General features: G+C 39.1%; 1 protein-coding gene and 1 pseudogene across 4 annotated transcripts in view; both read right to left on the reverse strand.

Moving 5' to 3' along the window:
* The window catches only part of LOC105482223 (sodium/potassium transporting ATPase interacting 3), a 656509-nt gene that overhangs the window by 102074 nt on the left and 533093 nt on the right, over window positions 1–21342 (reverse strand). The window lies entirely within an intron of this gene.
* Window positions 19761–21339, reverse strand: LOC105482305 (SRSF protein kinase 2 pseudogene; annotated as a pseudogene).

Below are 21342 nucleotides of genomic sequence, written 5' to 3' on the forward strand. Positions count from 1 at the left end.
AAAGAGAAATTTATAGCATTGAATACAAACATTACATAAAAGCAACATATAAAAGAAATAATCTAAGCTTCTACTTTAGGAAACTAGAAAAAGAAGAGCAATTTAAATCCAAAGTAAGTAGAAGAAAAGAAACAATAAAAATTAGAGCAAAAATCAATGAAATTGGAAACAAAATCAGTAGAGAAAATCAACAAATCATAAGTTTAAATAGAAAGCTGTTGAATAGAAATAAAAAAAAAATCAATAACATTGATACACCTGTAGCCAGGCTAAGAAAAAGAGGGAGAAGACACAAATTACTAATATCAAAACTGAAAGAGGGGATATCACTACACATCCATGGGCATCAAAAAGACAATAAAATAATATTGTAAACAAATTGGATAACCTAAATAAAACAGATCAATTCCTTGAAAGACATGTCTGCCAAAATTCACACAAGAAGAAATAGATAATTTAAACAGGGTTATATCTATTAAAGAAATGGAATCTATAATTAATCTTCCCAAACAGAAAGCAGCAAGCTCAAATGGGTTCACTGGTGAATTCTACTAAATATTTAAGGAAGAAATGATATAAATTCTTTAGTACTGATACAGGGGCTCATGCCTATAACCCCAGCACTTTGGGAGGCCAAGGTAGGCAGATCACTTGAGGTCGAGGGTTGAGACCAGCCTGACCAACATGGAGAAACCCCATCTCTACTAAAAACACAAAATTAGCTGGGCATGGTGGTGCATGTCTGTAATCCCAGCTACTCAGGAGGCTGAGGCAGGAGAATATTTTGAACCCGGGAGGCAGAAGTCGTGGTGAGCCGAGATTGCGCCATTGCACTCCATCCTGGGCAACAAGAGTGAAACTCCATCTCAAACTAAACTAAACTAAACTAAAATAAAAAAAAATTCTCTAAAATCTCTTCCAGAAAATAGAAGCAGAGGGTATGCTATTTAACTTGTTTTAGGAGGCTAGCATTATCCTAATACCAAAGCCAGACAAAGACATTACAAGAGAAGAAAACTGCAGGCCGTAGACACAAAAATCTTCAACAAAATATTAGTAAATTGAATTCAACAATGCATAAAAAGAGTTATGCATCATGACTAAGTGAGATTTATCCCAGTTATGCAAGGCTAGTTTACTATTCTAATATGAACTAATGTAATTCATCACATCAACACTCTAAAGAAGAAAAATCGCAGGATCATAGGTACACAGAAAGCATTTGACAAAATCCAATACCCATTTATAATTACAAACTTTCAGCAAACTAGAAATGAGAAGAAACTAGAAATTGAGTACAAATATTAGAAAAAAGAAAGACCTAAAATTAATAATCTAAGTTCCAACTTTAGGAAACTAGATAAAGAAGGGGAATTTAAATCCAATGTAAGTAGAAGAAAAGAAATAATAAAAATTAGAGCAAAAATCAATGAACTTGGAAACAAAATCAACTTGGTAAAAAACATCTACAGAAAACCTAGCGTTAACATCATATTTGATGACAGCCTAGAAGTTTTTCTGCTAAGATCAAGAACAAGGCAAGGATATTCCTCTTACCACTTCTATTCAACATTGTACTTAAATTCTTAGCTAATGTGATATGACAACAAAAGTAAATAAGAGGTATTAGGAACAGAGAAATAAAACTGTCTTTGTTCACAGATGACATGATCATCTATGTAGAAAATCTGAAAAAAAAAATAAACATAAAACTCCTGGAACTAATAAACAATGATTCCAAGGTTGCAGGATAAGAGGTTAACATACAAAAGTCTATCACTTTGCTATATACTAGAAAAGTATAACTGGCATTTGCAATTAAAAACACAATACCATTTACATTAGAACCCCATAAAATGAAATACTTAAGTATAAATCTAACAAAATATGCACAAGATATTTATGTGGAAAATTACAAAGCTCTGATGAAAGAACTCAAAAGACTAAATAATAGAAGACACACCTCCTGTTTATGAATAGAGAGACTCAATATCATCACCATGTTAGTCTTTCCCAACTTAATCTATAGATTCAACAAAATTCCAATCAAAGTCCCAGAAAGTTATCTTGTGGATGCCAACCAACCAAATCTAAAGTTTATGTGGAGAGGAAGAAGTCCTAGAATAGCCAACACTATATGAAGAAGAACAAAGTTGGCAGACTGTCACTACCAAACTTCAAGACTTAGTATAAAGCTTTAGTAATAAAGCAATACAGTAATAGAGAGAGTGGTATTGGCACAAAAATAGGCAAATAGTTCAATGGAACAGAATGGAGAGCCCAGAAACAGTCCCACACAAGTATAGTCAACAGATCTTTGACAAAGGAGTAAAGGTAACATAATGGAGCAAAGGTAGTCTTTTAACAAATGATCGTGGAAAAATAGGACATCCATAGGCAAAAAAATGAATACACTCCTTAAAATTAATTCAAAATGCATTATAGACTTAAATGTAAAACACAAAACTATAAAATTCCTTGAATATGTAAAAAAAAACCTAGGTGATCTTGGGTATGGCAATATCTTTTTAAATACAACACCAGGCTGGGCATGGTGGCTCACGCCTGTAATCCCAGCACTCTGGGAGACCGAGGTGGGCAGATCACTTAAGGCAAAGAACTGGAGACCAGCCTGGCCAATATGGTGAAACCCCATCTCTAATAAAAATACAAAAATTAGCCAGACATGGTGGTGGATGCCTGTAATCCTAGCTACTAGGGAGATTGAGGCAGGAGAATCACTGAACCCGGGAGGCGGAGGTTGCATTGAGCAGAGATCGCGTCATTGTCCTCCAGCCTGGGTGACAGAGTGAGCCTCCGTCTCAAAAAAACTAAAAAATTAAATAATAAATATATAAATACAACACCAAAAACATGTCCCATGAAAGAAATAATTTATAAACTGAACTTAATTAAAACTAAAATGTTCTGCTCTGAGACAGTTTCAAGAGAAGAAGACAAGCCACACTTTGGGAGAAAACATTTGCAAAAGAAGTGTCTGATAAAGGACTGTTATCCTAAATATACAAACAATTCTTAAAACTCAGCTATAAGAAAAGGAATAACTCTATTAAAAATGGCTCAAAGGCCTGAATAGAAAGCTCACCAAACAAGATATACAGAGGTAAGTAGGCAAATATAAGATGCTCAACATCATATGTCACTAAGGAACTGGGTAAAGATGGGATACCACTACACACCTATTAGAATGGCTAAATTCCAAAAACACTGACAACAACAAATTCTGGTGAGGATGTATTGAGGATTCTGAGTTCAATAGAAACTTTAATTTATTCCTGGTGGGAATACAAAATGGTCCAGACGCTTCAGAAGACTGTTTGGCAGTTTCTTAGAAAACTAAACATATTCTTACCATATGATCCAGCAATCACGCCTTTTGGTATTCATGCAAAAGACTTTAAAACATGTTTGTACAAAAATCTGAACAAGGATGTTTATAGCAACTTTATCTATAGTTGCTAAAATTTGGAAGCAACCAAGATGTCATTCATCAGGTGAATGGATAAACTGTGGTATATCTATACAACGAAATATTCAGTCTAAAAAGAAACTAGCTATCAAGACTATTCCTGGGTTCTCTATTCTATTCTATTGAGCTATTTGCTATTTGTCTATTCTTTTTCCAATACCACACACCTTTTATCACTGTAGTTTTATGTCACATCTTGGAGTTGAGTAGTGAAAAGACATGGAGGAAACTTAAATGCACATTACTAAGTGAAAGGAGCCAGTCTAAAGAGGCTACATATTGATTTCAGCTACATAACATTCTGGAAAAGGCAAAAATATGAATATAGTAAAAGAATCGGTGATTGTCAGGGACTAGGGGGAGGAACAGATGAACAGGTGGAAGACAGGGGATTTTTAGGGCAATGAAACTATTCTGTATGATACTATAATGATGGATGGACATCATTATACGTTAGTCCAAATCCATAGAAGGTACATTGCCTAGAGTGAATCCTAATGTAAAATGCCAAAAGTGAACCCTGATGTAAAATGATGGGCTTTTAGTAAGGATGATGTTTGATGTATTACACTTGTAATAAATGTACCACTCTGATGCAGAATTTTTATTAATTAAAAATTTTATTTTTTTAGAGCAGTTTTAGGGTCACAGCGAAATTGAGAAGAAAGTACAGAAATTTCCATAAACCCCTTGGTATGGGATATTGATGGTGGGGAAAGCTGTGCGTATGTGGAGGGTGGGTATATGGCATGTAAAGTAAATATACAGAAATGATTTTCTATGTGCTTTTTAATCAAATTTAAAAATAACCATGTAGTTCCAGCACCTGTACCCTTGGCCATGCCCACCCTCCTCCAGTATTTAGTAGATTTTGGACTCTGCTAGTTGACAAGTAGGATAAAGTTATGTGGATCAGGAATCTTCAATCTAGAGTCCCCATAGGGAAGATGCCTAAACCATCTATGTCCTGTGTTGTCTTTGTCATTAAACAGAGGAATCTGGAGGGGGAAGTAAGGGTGCACAAAGCCATAAGGAAATCTTTAAAAATTCCATTTTTTAAGGGAAATAGATCAATCTACTTAAAGTGTGCAGTTTTGAAGAAATCTTCTCAATTTAACTGTGGTCCTCTATCTCTTCTCATCCCACACTTTGTTGTAAAAAAATGTAAGCCCCTTCACTTCATGCTAAGTTTTGGGCCCAGACCTGGCAGGAGGATGGGATGCTAGGTTTTAAATAAATCTTTTTGCTGTGTAGGTAACTGTGGCACTTTCGAGAAAGGATCTGTCTTCTGTTAAGTCATCTGATTGGAGGCATTGGATGATATCAAACACCTGTGTGAATTCAGTGCCCTGGCTTCACTGAGAGATGGGTTTGGCATGGTGGTAAAGTGTCCAGACAGCCTGGAGTCCTATCCCAGTGTTACCGCTTATTACATGTGTTTCCTTGGCCAAGTTTTTCCCTCTCTCTGCCTGTTTGTTTCCACCTCTACAAAGTAAGATCAATAATAATTATAACACCTAACTCATGCATGAACTTTATGTTTAGATTAAATGAATTATAAATAAATTGGTTAATGTCTGGCATGGGGTATTACACACTCATCTTAATGTAGGGACTGGCAATCTCTGACTTGGAGGAGGCTGTAAAATTTAAGCAGCTTCTGCCACTTCTTCATTGCTTCCTAATAAGGTGATCTCAGAAGATGGACCCAAGGCTAAGGGCAGCCTAACATGGAGGACTTGGAATGGAGGCACTAAAGGTATGAATGCAGACACGCACAAGACTATGGCCAGTTGAGGGGATGGGAGTCAGGTTCTGAGTCCTTGACTGCAACTCTCTTCAGACACTGCAATACATTCTCTGTGTATGAGATTGCAATCCTCTGGGGGATGGATTTGATCTGAAACCAAAATGTACTGCCATGAAAGGCTGCTGACCTTCCTGGGGAACAGTCCCTCTGTTAGGTGGGAACATGGGCCAAAGCAGACAGGACGGGGCTATTCACAGGGGCAACCAAGCTCCCTCATTTGGACCCACCCATAGACAGCTGTGCTCCTTGATGCCTCCTATTCAACAAAAATACAACAGCATAATGCAACAACAAAAACACAGCAGTATAACATAGCAGCAACAAAAACACAACAGCAGAACACAACAGTGTATCTCTCTTAGGGAGTAGAGGTATTTACCGAGGGTCAGAGTTGTTGAGGTGCTTCAGTGATTAATGTGTTTGCCAGTGGCCACCAGCAGGACTCTTCTGTCATAGCAGCAAAATTACATACTTATGTTTTGCTTTCTCTGAGGGGACATAGTAATTGATAAGAAAAGGATTATTTGATTCAGTGGAGTATGGTCTTCATTGGGATTTTGTAAAAGGTTGAATTCTTCTTCAGAAAAAAAATTTAGAATTGTCAAAGCAATATACTCTATTCAAACATCTAATCTACATATTTCCCTACTAAAAAATCCTCTTAGTATTCTAAAACATCTGAAGAAAATGAGAAGATTGAAACAAAACAAATTATTGCACATATTTGATTATTGGCTGAAATGCAAAGTCCCGTGTTTGAGCTCTTTGTGTCTTTTTTTTTTTTTTTTTTTTTTTTTTTTTTTGAGATGGAGTTTCACTCTTGTTGCCCAGGCTGGAGTGCAATGGCACAATCTCTGCTCACCACAGCCTCTGCCTCTCGGGTTCAAGTGATTCTCCTGCCTCAGCCTCCTGAGTAGCTGGGATTAGCCACCATGCCCGGCTAATTTTGTGTTTTTAGTAGAGACAAGGTTTCTTCATGTTGGTCAGGCTGGTCTCGAACTCCTAACTTCAGGTGATCCGCCCGCCTCAGCCTCCCAAAGCGCTGGGATCACAGGCATAAGCCACTGTGCCTGGCCTGATCTCTTTGTATCTTTCTCTTTGTTGATACTGTCATTTCATATGAAAATAAGTCATCCATTTATTCATTAGGAAAATGAAGGAAACTGTGTTGTGAATATAAAAATATCAGATTTGAGTAGGACTGCATAACTTACAATTTTAGCATTACAAATTTCAACCAGGAAATGAGGTGCCTGACTCCAGGTCAAGATCCTATGTGTGATCTTTCATGTCAAACCATAGGAGGTTTCAAAGTCGTTATCTGGCAGGCTCATGGGGGAAGCTGCCCTCCCCACATCAGCTAGTGCACTGCCGTCCCTGAAGGGAAGTGCAGTCAAGGACTCAGATCCTGACCCCCACTCCCCTCAACTCTACAGCTGACCCTGTTTTGTGTATCTGCATTTCTACCTTAAGTGCCTCCATTCCGAGGCCTCCTAATTGGGCTGCCCCTAGCTTTGGGTGCATCTGCTGAGACCACCTTATTGGAAGAGACTTGAAGACAATTTTCTTAACTTTGAATGGGTATTTTGTATTTTTTTCACTACTAGTCCTTTCCTCTTCCTCTCTGGGTCCATAAGATAGGAGGAGCCTTTGGTTCAGAGTTCCTCTGGCAGTGAGACCATCCTGGCCATGTGCAACACTGTGGGAGCTGGCACCTTCATCCTGGTCTGCCCTACAACAAGGAATAAAGGATTGCTGGTTACTTTCAGTTTGGTGCTTCCTAATTGACCCCTTTGATGCAGGGGAGCTTGGCTTTCACTCTTTCTCTCTCCCTCGCCTTTTTTTTTTTGAGAGTTAAAAACCCCAAATTTTATTGAAGATTTTTTTCTTTATTTCTTCTAAACAAACAAACAAACAAACACGGGACACATGTGCAGAATGTGCAGGTTTGTTACATAGATACACGTGTGTCATGATGGTTTGCTGCACCTATTGACCCATCCTCTAAGTTCCCTCCCCTCAACCCCCACCCCCAAAAAGCCCCTGTTGTGTTGTTACCCTCTCTGTGTCCTTGAGTTCTCAATGTTCAACTCACACTTATGAGTGAGAACATGGGGTGTTCGGTTTTCTGTTCCTGAGTTAGTTTGCTGAGGCTGATGAGTTCCAGCTCAGTCCTGCAAAGGACATGCAAAGGACATGATCTCATTCCTTTTTATGGCTGCATAGCATCCTATGGTATATATTTACCACGTTTTCTTTATCCAGTCTATCATCAATGGGCATTTGGTTTGTTTCCATGTCTTTGCTATTGTAAATAGTGCTGCAATAAACATACGTGTGCATGTGTCTTTATAGTAGAATGACTTATATTATTTTGGGTATATACCCAGTAATGGGATTGCTGGGTCAAATGGTATTTCTGATTCTAGAGCATTGAGGAATCACCACATTGTCTTCTACAATGGTTGAACTAATTTACATTCCCACCAAGATGGTAAAAACGTTCCTATTCCTCCACACCCTCACCGGCATCTATTGTTTCCTGACTTTTTGATAATAACCATTCTGACTGGTGTGAGATGGTGTCTCACTGTGGTTTTGATTTGCATTTTTCTGATGATCAATGATGTTGAGGTTGTATTTATGTGGTTTTTGGCTGCATAAATGTCTTCTTTTGAGAAGTGTCTGTTCATATCTTTTGCCCATTTTTTGATGGGGTTGTTTATTTTTTTTCTTGTAAATATGTTTAAGTTCCTAGTAAATTCTGGATATTAGACCCTTGTCAGATGGGTAGGTTGCAAAAATTTTCTCCCATTCTGTGGCTTGCCTGTTCACTCTAATGCTAGTTTCTTTTGCTGTACATTAGCTCTTTAGTTTAATTAGATCCCATTTGTCAATTTTGGCTTTTGTTGCAATTGCTTTTGGTGTTTTCGTCATGAAATCTTTTCCCATTCCTATGTCCTGAATGGTATTGCCTAGACTTTCTTCCAGGGTTTTTATGGTTTTGAGCTTTACATTTAAGTCTTTAAACCATCTTGAGATAATTTTTGCATAAGATGTAAGGGAGGGGTCCAGTTTCAGTTTTCTACATATGGCTAGTCTGTTTTCCAAGCAGCATTTACTGAATAGGAGGAGATCCTTTCCCCATTGCTTGTTTTTGTCAAGTCTGTCAAAGATCAGATGGTTGTAGATTTGCGTTGTTATTTCTGAGGTCTCTGTTCTGCTCCGTTGGCCTATATGTCTGTTTTGGTACCAGTACTATGATGCTTTGGTTTCTGCAGCCTTGTAGTATAGTTCAAAGTCAGGTAGAATGATGCTTCCAGCTTTGTTCTTTTTGCTGAGGATTGTCTTGACTATACGAGGTGTTTGATTCCATATTAAATTTAAAATAGGTTTTTTTTTTTCTAATTCTGTGAAGAATGTCAATGGTTGTTTGATGGGAATAGCGTTGAATCTATAGATTACTTTGGGTAATATGGCCATTTTCAAGATATTGATTTCTCCTATCCATGAGGATGGAATGTTTTTTCATTTGTTTGTTTCCTCTCTTATTTCCTCGAGCAGTGGTTTGTAGTTCTCCTTGAGGGGGTCCTTCACATGCCTTGTCAGCTGTAGTCCTAGGTATTTTATTCTCTTTGTAGCCATTGTGAATGGGAGTTCACTCATGATTTGGCTCTCTGCTTGCCTATTATTCATGTATAGGAATGCTTGTGATTTTTGCACATTGGTTTTGTATCCTGAGACTTTGTTGAAGTTGCTTATCAGTTCAAGGAGTTTTTAGGCTGAGATGATGGGGTTTTCTAAATATAAAATCATGTTGTCTGCAAACAGAGACAACCTGACTTCCTTTCTTCCTATTAGATTATGCTTTATTTCTTTCTCTTGCCTGATTGCCCTGGCCAGAACTTCCAATACTATGTTGAATAGGAGTGATGAGAGAGGGCATCCTTGTCTTGTGCTGGTTTTCAAAGGGAATGCTTCCAGCTTTTGTCCATTCAATATGATATTGTCTGTGCGTTTGTTATAAATAGCTCTAATTATTTTGAGATATATTCTATCAGTACCTAGTTTATTGAGAGTTTTTACCATGAAGTGATGTTGAATTTTATCAAAGGACTTTTCTGCATCTATTGAGATAATCATGTGGTTTTTGCCTTTGGTTCTGTTTATGTGATGGATTACGTTTATTGATTTGCATATGTTCAACCAACCTTGCATCCCAGGGATGAAGCCAACTTCATGGTGTTGGATACGTTTTTTAATGTGCTGCTGGATTCAGTTTGCCAGTATTTTATTGAGGATTTTTGCTTTGACGTTCATCAGGGATATTTGCCTGAAGTTTTCCTTTTTTGATGTGTCTCTTCCCTGTTTTGGTATCAGGATGATGCTGGCTTCATAAAATGATTTAGGGAGGAGTCCCTCCTTTTCAATTGTTTAGAATAGTTTCAGAAGGAACAGTACCAGCTCCCTTTTATATTTCTGGTAGAATTCAGCTGTGAATCCTTCTGGTCCTGGGATTTTTTTGGTTGGTAGGCTATTAATTACTGCTTCAATTTCAGAGCTTGTTATTGGTCTATTCAGGGATTCAACTTTTTCCTGGTTTAGTCTTGGTAGGGTGTATGCGTCCAGGAATCTATCATTTCTTCTAGATTGTCTAGTTTGTTTGCATAGACGTGTTTATAATATTATCTGATGGTAGTTTATATTTCTTTGGGGTCAGTGGTAAAATCCTCTTTATCATTTTTTATTGTGTCTATTTGATTCTTCTCTTTCTTCTTTATTAGTCTAGCTAGTGGCTTATCTATTTTGTTAGATTTTTCAAAAAAACACCTCCTGGGTTCGTTGATTTTTTTGGAGGGTTTTTCGTGTCTCTATCTCCTTCAATTCTTCTCTGATCTTAGTTATTTATTGTCTTCTGCTAGCTTTTGGTTTTGTTTGCTCTTGCCTCACTAGCTCTTTTAGTTGTGATGTCTGGGTGTCAATCTGAGATATTTCTACCTTTCTGATGTGGGCATTTAGTGCTATAAATTTCCCTGTTAACACTGCTTTAGCTGTAACCCAGAGCTTCTGGTATATTGTCTTTTTGTTCTCGTTCATTTCAAAGAACTTCTTGATGTCTGCCTTAATTTCATTATTTACCCAGGAGTCATTCAGGAGCAGTTTGTTCAGTTTCCATGTAATTGTGTGGTTTTGAGTAAGTTTCTTATTCCTGAGTTCTAATTTGATTACACTGTGGTCTGAGATCCTGTTATGATTTCGGTTTCTTTACTTTTCGTGAGGAGTGTTTTACTTCCAATTATATGGTCAATTTTAGAATAAGTGCCATGTGGCACTGAGAAGAATGTATATTCTGTTGTTTTGGGGTACAGCGTTCTGAGATATCTACTAGATCCACTTGATCCAGAGCTGAGTTCAAGTCCCGAATGTCTTTGCTAATTTTCTGTCTCTTTGATCTAATACTGACAGTGGGGTGTCAAAATCTCCCAATATTATAGTGTGGGAGTCTAAGTCTCTTTGTAGGTCCCTAAGAACTTGTTTTGTGAATCTGGGTGCTTCTTTATTGGGTGCGTGTATATTTAGAATAGTTAGCTCTTCTTGTTGAATTGTTCCCTTTACCATTATGTAATGCCCTTCCTTGTCTTTTTTGGTCTTTGTTGCTTTAAAGTCTGTTTTGTCAGAGACTATGATTGCAATTTCTGCTTTTTTGCTTTCCATTTGCTTAGCAACTTTTCCTCCATCTCTTTATTTTGAGCCTATGTGTGTCAGCACACAGGATGGGTCTTCTGAATACAACACACCAATTGATCTTAACTCCTTATCCAATTTGCCAGTCTGCGTCTTTTCATTTAAGGTTAGTATTGTTATGTGTGAATTTGATGCTGTCATCATGATGCTATTTAGTTATTTTGTACATGAGTTGATGCAGTTTCTTCAAAGTGTCATTGATCTTCATATTTTGGTATGTTTTTGCAGTGGCTGGTACCAGTTTTTCCTTTCCCTATTTAGTGCTTTCAGGAGCTCTTGCAGAGCAGGCCTGGTGGTAATGAAATCTCTCAGCATTTGCTTGTCTGTAAAGGATTTTATTTCTCCTTTGCTTATGAAACTTAATTTGGCTGGATATGAAATTCTGAGTTGAAAATTCTTTTCACTTTCTCTTGACTGAGGGCATATGTGGACTTACTCCTTACCCTCTGAGAAATAGCCCTTCTGTTCACAATGCCATTTGGCAGAGTTGTGTCTTTCTTATTCATTTAAAAAAACAAAATTACACAGTGGTAACACAATGCTTAAAAACTGCAGTGAGGTCTAGTAATGCTTGGGCAGGAGGGGACCTGAACAGTGAGTCCAGTTGGATGCCCCTGCATTTGCACTTTCAGCTGTACTGCTATGAGGAGACCTCAGCTGTTGTGCATGAGCTTTACATACCCTAGATGTCACTGGGATCTCCTTATCTCTCAGAAGTTTAGAATACTTGGCTCAAAATGAATACTAGTCCTAAGTACTCCCCAAGACTTCAGCAAATTCCTTGCACTAATGTCACCACAGAGTTCTTTGTCCTGAGTTTGCAGATACAAATATGCTCTAGTCATTCATTGCTAAACAATAGGCATACCTTCTGACAATGGCATCATCAGGTGATTTTCGCTGTGTAGGCAACATGAAGTGTACTTACACAAAACTAGATGGTGTCACCAACTATACACCTAGGCTATATGGCATAAGCTATTTCTTCTAGGCTACAAGCGTGTACAGCAAGTTACTGTACTGAATACTGTAGGCAGATGGAGCACAATGGTAAGTATTTGTGTATCAAAACTTATCTAAACATAGAAAAGTGAAATACAGCAGTATAATATCATGGAACCACCATTGCATATGTGGTTTGTCATTAACCAAAATGTCCTTATGCAATGCATGACTATGTTTCAAATTCCTATGTGGATTCCACTTATATTTTTTGAAAGTTAAGTATTATTAATTTCCCTTCTAAATTAATTTGCCTCCCTAAATAAAGCATAGCTGAGGTATTCTAGATTGGTTAGATCTCTGATTCCTCATCATTTCCCACAAGTAAACTGGTGAAAATGGCAATTTTACTGAAGATATGAAAAGTTAAGGGAGGGATTCTATAGGCACGTTCTCCCACCTTCAACTGTTTCATGGTCTGCTTCCTTCCCAAAGCCCAAAGTCCTCTCCTGCCACATTCTCCCTTGGACTTGGCCCCTAGAAGGGTATCCCATGCCCTGACTTCAGCTGTTTGCAGCCCCCCTGCAGTTATAAAATGAATAAGCTCTGGAGACCTAATGTATAGCATGTTGACTACAGTTAATATTGCCCATTTGAAATTTGCCAAGAGAGTAGATCTTAAGTGTTCTCATCACACACACACACTAATGGTAACTATGTGAGGGAATGGATTTTTTTTTTTTTTGACAGAGTCTTGCTCTGTTACCCAGGCTGGAGTGCAGTGGCATGATCTTGGCCCACTGCAACCTCTACCTCCTGAGTTCAAACAATTCTCCTGCCTCAGCCTCCTGAATAGCTGGGGTTACAGGTGCACACCACCATGTCTGGCTAAAATTTTGTATTTTTAGTAGAGTTGGGATTTCACCATGTTGGCCAGGCTGGTCTCAAACTCTTGACCTCAGGTGATCCACCTGCTTTGGCCTCCCAAAGTGCTGGAGTTACAGTTCTGAGCCACTGCACCTGGCCTAGATGTGTTAATAGCTTAAGTGTGCCAGTCATTTCATAGTGTGTACATATATCAAAACATCACATTGTAACCTTGAATATATACAATTTTTGTTTGTCAATGTTATCTCAATAAGGTTGAAAAAGTCAGTCTGAGTCCGGTTTTCCTAATATGATCTTTGTTGTGCTAAAGAAGAGAAATCTAAAACTTTTTCCTTGAACTACTTTTCCAAAGCTAAACAGTAAGAGTAAATGGCTTCATTTAGTGATTTCCATTCTTTCTCATCTCTAATGCACATCTATTTCTTTAAAAGTCCTTGTATTACCCAGAGTTCTCCAGAGGGACGGACCCAATAGGATAAATGTATATACAAAAGAGAGTTTATTAGGGAGACTTGGCTCACACGATTATAAGGCAAAGTCCCACAATAGGTCATCTGCAAGCTGGTGAAGAAGAGAAGCCTGGAGTGGCTCAGTCCACATCCAAAAGCCTCAAAGAAAGGGGGCTGGGGCTGGGGTGGTGGCTCACACCTGTAATCCCAGCACTTTGGGAGGCTGAGGCGGGTAGATCACGAGGTCAGGAGATCGAGACCATCCTGGCTAAGACAGTGAAACCCCGTCTCTACTAAAAATACAAAAAAATTAGCTGGGCATGGTGGCAGGTACCTGCAATCCCAGCCACTTGGGAGGCTGAGGCAGGAGAATGGCAGAATGGCATGAACCCGGGAGGCGAGCTTGCAGTGACCGAGATCGTGCCACTGCACTCCAGCCTGGGTGACAGAGAGAAACTCTGTCTCCAAAAAAAAAAAAAAAAAAAAAAAAGAGGGCTGACAGTGCCGAGGCAAGTCCTGGGAGCCCCATCTACCCCAGCAAGGGGCCGCTGGTACCAGTAGACCCAGACCCAAGAAGCTGCTTCTCTGCCTTTTTCTGCCTGCTTTGCTTTAGCTGCACTGAGAGCCGATTTGATGCAGTCCACTGAGTTGATTTCTCTGGTTAGATGTCATTAATTTTCCTTCTAAACTAATTTGCCTATTGGAGAAACATCTCCATAAAATAATTTTCTTTTCTCTTAATATTTCATCTTTCAAATATTTTAAAAGAAAACTAACACAGGAACAGAAAACCAAACACTGCATGTTCTCACTCATAAGTGGGAGTTGAACAATGAGAACACATGGACACAGGGAGGGAAACATGACACACCTGTGCATGTCAGGGAGGGGGGTGAGGGGTAAGGGGAGGGAGAGCATTAGGACAAATACCTAATGCATGCGGGGCTTAAAACCTAGATGAGGGGGTTGATAGGTGCAGGAAACCACCATGGCACATGCATACCTGTATAACAAACCTGCATGTTCAGCACATCTATTCCAGAAGTTAAAGTAAAATCTATTTTAAAAAGTTACAAATGCCTTTTCTTTAGAATCACCATTTCTTTTCCACAGCATTCTTTGCTGAGGTCATTTCAGACAACATGCCAACAAAGGCACACCCCACTCTCTTATTCTGCGTATCAGGTCCATTCCCATCAATAGAGGTCTACTGTCGGAAGAAAACTACAGGGGCAAGGAGAAAAGATCTAATCCTTCTTTTTTTTTCCTTTTCTCCTGTCTCCACTGTGAGCGGAGAGAAAGGCCTGAATGCTAATTCAGAAGTCTTCAGCCTGCTGTAGATCCATCACTCTCAGTCTATCGGCAGGTTGTCGAAATACTAGGCATGATGTTCTCATAAGGCAGGGCCTCCGATGACAGCCCTTCCAGTCCACACTCATGCCAGTATTTAGAAACTGAGCTTATCAGCGTTTATAAATGTTGAATGCATGCAGTTTTCCCTCACTAAGTTTTTCAGGATATGAGAATTGAGTAACGGTGTTCAAAAGTAAGCATTCACATGCATGATAATGCTGGCATTATCACAACAGGGTCCCAAAGCAACGGGCAGACTGTTCAGTACACTGGATGAATCAAAGTTACAGCACCACGGGTATCATCATTATTTTATGTCTGAAGTTGAACCAGGTCGAGGGTTAATCCAAGCAAAAATTCTCCTTTGTCTAAAACTTCTTGCTACTTCAAGTATAAATTGTTTCTGCCTGAATTATTCAGATAAATGCCTCCTTGGTCCATTTCCTTTTGCTAGCACAGTCCTAATTTATAACAGAAGCAAATACCAGGTCACAAGGAATAAAAAAATGGAAAAGAACTAAGAATAAAGAAGAAAACATGAAAAGAAAAAGAAATACTCTATACCATCAGTATGATGAAATGATTTTTGCTTTCATTAAAGTTTAAAGTTCTTATGCCTCACCACAGAGGCTTATTTAAAGCTGTTGTAAAGCTCAAGTGTTCATAATTTGATTTTTTATTCTGGTGAGAACATCTGCTTCCTTTTCTAACAATCATACTTCTCTTTCTTTTCCTTTAAAGATGTTTTTCAAACTCCAAACACCCTGGTCTCTTAATGCATTCTAGTCAGATCCAGTACATTCTTTGCAGAATGACATGGGAATCTTGAACAAGGTTTCCTGTCAGTTTAATGATTCAGTTGTTGATTTGCTGATATGTTTTAAAGCCATTTATTCTTACACAGCTACATGTACTACGTTGCTCTGTGCATGTATTTGTGAATATATGTATAGATTTTCAGGGTAAATATACTCATACACATAAAACCAAGGGATTTATTTCATTTTGGAACATGGTTTGATCAAAGAGAAGCTTTTTATTCTTTGTTTTTAGACTGCTAGTGAAGGGTAGTTATGAAAATGTCATGTGCTGCTTTAAATATCTCGGTTAAATGCTAGGCTATTGTATTCATCATTATCAGCTAATGTTTCTGCTACCAGGCAGTGCGTTTTAGTATGAAATTTATTGTGGAACCTCACTATTCCCATCCTCTGAGTTGACTGTGTAGTCACAGTCTTGCTGAGAAGAGAGCAGACATGGATTAGTGGAGGCTTTTGGTTCCTCTTGCATAAGTCTTTTGAACTATGACAGATATTGGTCAATCAATTCTCAATTCTCTCCTCCTGTCTTCCATTTTTTTTTTTTTTTTTTTTTTTTTTGCTGGACTTTCTGGTGTGTCTTTTTTTTGGTTTCATTCCTGGTACATGTATCAGTAAAATTAATTACAGTGAATATCATGTATTGATTATACACTGTGCTAAGGCACTATGTTGAGGGCTTTATACATGATTTCATTCAATCCTTAAAACAGTCTTATGAAGAAGTTACTACTATTTTCAATTTATAAAGAAGAAATTGAGACATGGGAAGATTAATGAAATTGCCTGATATGATGTCGAAGTGAAATGTCAGAATTGTAACCCAGGTGCGTATGACTCTAAAGTCATGTTTTAATCATTCGGGTGTTCTGCCTGCTTGAATACAAAAAAAATAGAGAGCCTATGGTTACTTTCTCTTTACTCTTTTTTTTTTTTTTTCTGGAAACAAAACAAAACAAAACAATTTATTTATTTATTTATTTATTTATTTATTTATTTATTTATTTATTTTTAAGACGGAGTCTCTCTGTGTCGCCCAGGCTGAAGCGCAGTGGCACGATCTCGGCTCACTGCAGGCTCCACTTCCCGGGTTCACGCCATTCTCCTGCCTCAGCCTCACCAAGTAGCTGGGACTACAGGTGCCCACCACCACGCCTGGCTAAGTTTTTGTATTTATAGTAGAGATGGGGTTTCACCATGTTAGTCAGGATGGTCTCGCTCTCCTAGTCTCATGATCCACCGCCTCGGCCTTCCAAAATACTGGGATTACAGGTATGAGCCACCACACCCGGCCAACACTTTAATTTTTAAGACAACTGCAAGCACCTCAAAAATGGATTATTGTTACAACACTCGTTAGCTTTTCACAATCTAGTTATTGCAAAGGCACATGAATAAATGTTAATGGACAAAGTAAAAAAATGAGGCACCTTAATGTATGTAAAATTTAAAATAAAAAGACATTCAATCCACTGACTTCTAAAAGAGGCTAAATATACCTCTATGTATTACATTCTAAAAATGCATTGCCTACTGTGGTTTGTGTCTTGGATTCTACAATTAATTTTAAGGAAATGCATAAACAAAACTGTGCAACCTGCAAAGGGAAAATCATTTTCTCAACGTCATTTCATGGAAAGACAATAAAAAAGCTACTAAAATTTGTTGTAGCCACACATAAAGCTACCTATGGAATGAATGTGATCACTGTTACCTTTGAGCTGTGAGGAGTATTCTGCCCATTGCACTGCAAATTGTATATATCATACCTTGTGTTCTAGACAAGCATGATCATGCTTTTCCAAAAATATATGTATTTTTTAATTCCACACAATGAACACGCTTCTCTTTTCATATTTAATCTATGTAGAGCTTAACTTACAGTGCCCAGAGGAGGCAATATGATATGGTACTAAGTCTTTACATTTTACATTTTTCTTTAAAAATACTTTTAAAAATATGCAAAAATACAAATGGGACTGCTAAATTATAATGCATATTTTAGAATGAGAAGCATATCTTTTCTTCCTTTAAAGTGCCATATAGAGAATGGTATCTTACAACCTGGAGTCACCAGTGAAATAAAAGAGGACACAAACAAATGGAAGAACATACCATGCTCATGGATAGGAAGAATCAATATCGTGAAAATGGCCATACTGCCCAAGGTTATTTATAGATTCAATGCCATCCCCATCAAGCTACCAACGAGTTTCTTCACAGAATTGGAAAAAACTGCTTTAAAGTTCATATGGAACCAAAAAAGAGGCCGCATCTCCAAGACAATCCTAAGTCAAAAGAACAAAGCTGGAGGCATCACGCTACCTGACTTCAAACTATACTACAAGGCTACAGTAACCAAAACAGCATGGTACTGGTACCAAAACAGAGATATAGACCAATGGAACAGAACAGAGTCCTCAGAAATAATACCACACATCTACAGCCATCTGATCTTTGACAAACCTGAGAGAAACAAGAAATGGGGAAAGGATTCCCTATTTAATAAACGGTGCTGGGAAAATTGGCTAGCCATAAGTAGAAAGCTGAAACTGGATCCTTTCCTTACTCCTTATACAAAAATTAATTCAAGATGGATTAGAGACTTAAATGTTAGACCTAATACCATAAAAACCCTAGAGGAAAACCTAGGTAGTACCATTCAGGACATAGGCATGGGCAAAGACTTCATGTCTAAAACACCAAAAGCAACGGCAGCAAAAGCCAAAATTGACAAATGGGATCTCATTAAACTAAAGAGCTTCTGCACAGCAAAAGAAACTACCATCAGAGTGAACAGGCAACCTACAGAATGGGAGAAAATTTTTACAATCTACTCATCTGACAAAGGGCTAATATCCAGAACCTACAAAGAACTCAAACAAATTTACAAGAAAAAAACAAACAACCCCATCAAAAAGTGGGCAAAGGATATGAACAGACATTTCTCAAAAGAAGACATTCATACAGCCAACAGACACATGAAAAAATGCTCATCATCACTGGTCATCAGAGAAATGCAAATCAAAACCACAATGAGATACCATCTCACACCAGTTAGAATGGCAATCATTAAAAAGTCAGGAAACAACAGGTGCTGGAGAGGATGTGGAGAAATAGGAACACTTTTACACTGTTGGTGGGATTGTAAACTAGTTCAACCATTATGGAAAACAGTATGGCGATTCCTCAAGGATCTAGAACTAGATGTACCATATGACCCAGCCATCCCATTACTGGGTATATACCCAAAGGATTATAAATCATGCTGCTATAAAGACACATGCACATGTATGTTTATTGCGGCACTATTCACAATAGCAAAGACTCGGAATCAACCCAAATGTCCATCAGTGACAGATTGGATTAAGAAAATGTGGCACATATACACCATGGAATACTATGCAGCCATAAAAAAGGATGAGTTTGTGTCCTTTGTAGGGACATGGATGCAGCTGGAAACCATCATTCTTAGCAAACTATCACAAGAACAGAAAACCAAACACCGCATGTTCTCACTCATAGGTGGGAACTGAACAATGAGATCCCTTGGACTTGGGAAGGGGAACATCACACACCGGGGCCTATCATGGGGAGGGGGGAGGGGGGAGGGGGGAGGGGGGAGGGGGGAGGGGGGAGGGATTGCATTGGGAGTTATACCTGATGTAAATGACCAGTTGATGGGTGCTGACGAGTTGATGAATGCAGCACAGCAACATGGCACAAGTATACATATGTAACAAACCTGCATGTTATGCACATGTACCCTAGAACTTAAAGTATAATAATAATAAAAAATAAAAAAAAACAACAACAAAAAACAGAAAAGAAAAAAAAAAAACCCGGAGTCACTTTGTTTAAAATCAAATATGAAAGGACTGTTATGGAATGAAAAGTTTGCACAACTCCTTGGAGCAGTTAAAGTCGGCTATGTGATGTAGGCTACATAGCACTCAAGATTTGGTAGCTTTTTTGAAATTTGAGCCCCCCCTCCCATGTTTAATGGAAAGTAACATTTACAGGGTGTGATTACACATACACTATAATACAGGAATGATGTCCCTTTGCCAGAAGATAACATTGCACATTTCCTTGCCATTTCTTGGTTCCAACTTGATAATTTTTTAAGATTGTAAATTATATAGTACTCAGTTAAATTTTTTTTTTTCATGGTTACAAACCCTGCCAAAACACAAAGGGGAAAGTATTTCTCATTAAAACACACACACACACACACACATTTGAATGCCACACAACACAAGAAACAATGCTTACAGACATGTTATTGTTTCCAGAAGAAAATGGTCAGTAAACTACTAAGGTGAAGACAAAAGACTACCCTTCCCCAGGATCACAGTGCACAAAAAGCAAAATGTCAAACAACAGTACTTCAAAGCAAAACAAAGGTCTGAGGGTGAAGCCAGTTCACTTGCAATCCTGTTAAAGAATGAGAGTCACCGTTTAGGTCCAATGCGCTGGGAACATTTGCTAGCTCAGAATGCAACATTGGTAGAATGTGCTAAGAATTCAACCAAGGATGCCGAAGGCATTAGCCAGCTGAGGCTCGTTTTTTCGGGAACCATCTCTAACATCGGGATCAGGAAATCTGTAAACTGTGCAGTATCTTCATGGGGCCAGCCATACTTCTCCACAAGTACATCAAAAGGGCATCAGGGCTTCGGCATGGTCATGTCCCAGTTCTCCTTTTCTGGTGAAAAACTCCTTGAAACATTTCCCCAACATAGCGTATTTTCGAGGGACTTTCCCCCGCAGTTCAATGATCAATGCTATGTGATCTTCGTCTCTGGAATAGTCTTCCCCAGAATGTGGTTCAAACAAATAATCGCCCGTTGCCAGCTCAAATGCCATACATGCCGTGCTCCAGATGTCCGCAGGGGTGCTGTATCCCGTTCCTATTAAAACCTCTACGGAACGGTGCTGACGCATCTGGATGTTTTCCGTGAAGTGTTTATGCACCCAACAAGCATTTCCCAGGTCAGCAATTTCTACTCTAATTTTATCAGCATTTCGTGGATCCAGGGGGTTCACCAACAAGTCAGCCTCCTGGGTTTTGGCTTTTGGCAAATCCCCAGTACTGCAGGCTGAAACCGTCCTGCTTTTGTCATGGGACGGACTGCTTTCCCTTTGCTCAGTAAGTGGTGATCCCTCAGAAAGCACAGAGCCGCAGGCCACAGGTTCTAAGGATCCAGAGAACAACTGGGTGGAAAACTCTGGAAACTGTGACTCGGGAATTTTATGCCGTCCATTTGGCAATTCACTGTTGAATTGTTCATAGGAGCTGCTGTATGTGTAATCACTTTCTGCATTTGGCTCATCAAGATTATATTCCTAAGGATTTGGGCAGTCTTCTTCATTATCCTCTTCATCGTCCAGTTGCTGCTCCAGTGAGAATGGGCCATTTTCAAGATGGCCATTGGTTTTAGGTGATTCTATCCACCTCGGGTCTATGTTCGCAAGTTGCTGATCTACATCATCTTCTTTTTCAATGTTTTCTTTCTCAGGGTCTTCTTTCTCTTCCTGGTCCTCAGCTTCACCATTTCCCTTTGCGGTCTCTGCCTCGCCCGCTGCCTCTAATCCTGCTGTTTTTAGTTTCACCTCTGGGCAGTATTCGCGGTCTGCCAGAGCGGCGGCGGCGGCGGCGGCGGCGGCGGCGGCGGCGGCGGCGGCGGCGCAGGCGCAGTTCTTACCTCCTCCCGGCCGTTTGAGCCAGTGGAAGCCACAGCCCGGCGGGTCTCCTCACCCTCACGCTTAGCCGCCGCCTTCGCGAAGCCCCTAGGCCCGCTTCCGCCGCGTTGGAATGAGCTCCAGGATAGTGCTTCCCATTTA

The sequence above is a fragment of the Macaca nemestrina genome, chromosome 8 (assembly GCF_043159975.1).
Source record: "Macaca nemestrina isolate mMacNem1 chromosome 8, mMacNem.hap1, whole genome shotgun sequence".
Classification (NCBI taxonomy): domain Eukaryota; kingdom Metazoa; phylum Chordata; class Mammalia; order Primates; family Cercopithecidae; genus Macaca; species Macaca nemestrina.